Source organism: Cebus imitator, unplaced genomic scaffold, assembly GCF_001604975.1.
Source record: "Cebus imitator isolate Cc_AM_T3 unplaced genomic scaffold, Cebus_imitator-1.0 Scaffold491, whole genome shotgun sequence".
NCBI classification, from domain to species: Eukaryota; Metazoa; Chordata; class Mammalia; order Primates; family Cebidae; genus Cebus; species Cebus imitator.
Window position 1 is genome coordinate 782383 of NW_016107806.1, and position 1362 is coordinate 783744.

The window sequence follows — 1362 nt, forward strand, 5'->3', positions numbered from 1 at the left end:
TGTTGACCAGGATGGTCTCGATCTCTTGACCTCGTGATCCACCCGCCTCGGCCTCCCAAAGTGCTGGGATTACAGGCGTGAGCCACCATGCCCGGCCTTTGAGCACTTCTTAGAAAACTCTGAGAAGTTGACCGAAGCATCTGGGTGCTTCTCCTTATGCTCCTCCAGACAAATTTGCACAAAAAACGCCTATGATGACATTTTGCCCCTCAGCTTCTTAGGATCTCCTTTGCCCATGTTTAGTTATCTTTCCTCAGCAAGCCACAGAGCTGCCCAGTGCCCGTCCAGCTCTCAGTTGCCCCGGTGCTGTCTCTCTTTATTTTTATTTTTTTTATTTATTGTGTTTTGAGACAGGGTCTCACTCTGTTCCCCAGGCTGGAGTGCAGTGGCGCAGTCTCAGCTCACTGCAACCTCTGCCCTCCAGGTTCAAGCGATTCTCATGCCTCAGCCTTTCAAGTAGCTGGGATTACAGGCATACACCACCATGCCTGGTTAATTTTTGTATTTTTAGTAGAGACAGCGTTTTACCATGTTGGCCAGGCTGGTCTTAAACTCCTGGCCTCAAGTGATCAGCCCACCTCTGCCTCCAAAGTGCTGGGACTACAGGTATGAGCCACCATGCCTAACTAGTTCTTTGATTTTTAAAAAAGCATTTCACCCAACTTTTAGTTATCTGTAGCTTGAGGTCTAGATCACCATTATTGAGAGCAGCTCAATTACTAAACTGTATTTCTAGTCTAGTCATTTCTTCTGAGCTCCAGTTCCACTAGTCTGAGGCCTATCAGACATTTCCACTTGAGTGTCTACAGGCACCTCACAGCCAATAAACTATAAGTATCATCCTTCCAAAACCTCCTCATTCAGCTTCTCAACTAATGGAGTCCACGTCACCTAGACCTGTTATTTGTATAATGTCTTCACTTCCCAAAGTTCAACTGATTCTATTTACAAAGCATCTCCCTAACTCCATCTGCTGTCTACCTCTATAATCTCTGGAGCCTGCCATCTCTATTACAGGACAAGGACATTATGCCTGTCACACAAAAGCTGTCATAATCTTCCCTCCACTGCCCTCTTCCCTGACTCTATTCCTCAGTCATCCTGCATGCACACACCTTACATCCTGGATCAGGGCTGAAAACACAAACTCCTACTAAGCCAGGCAGGCAATGCACCTAAGTGAAGCAGGGTGCCTAGGAACCATGATGAACTAGATTCATTTCAAGGAGATAACAGATACTTGTTTTGGCTGATTGCTCCTGAAGGGATGCAGGACCTATATTGCCAGCTATTCCAATATTTTAAGAAAAGTCGGGGCCGGGCGCGGTGGCTCAAGCCTGTAATCCCAGCACTTTGGGAGGC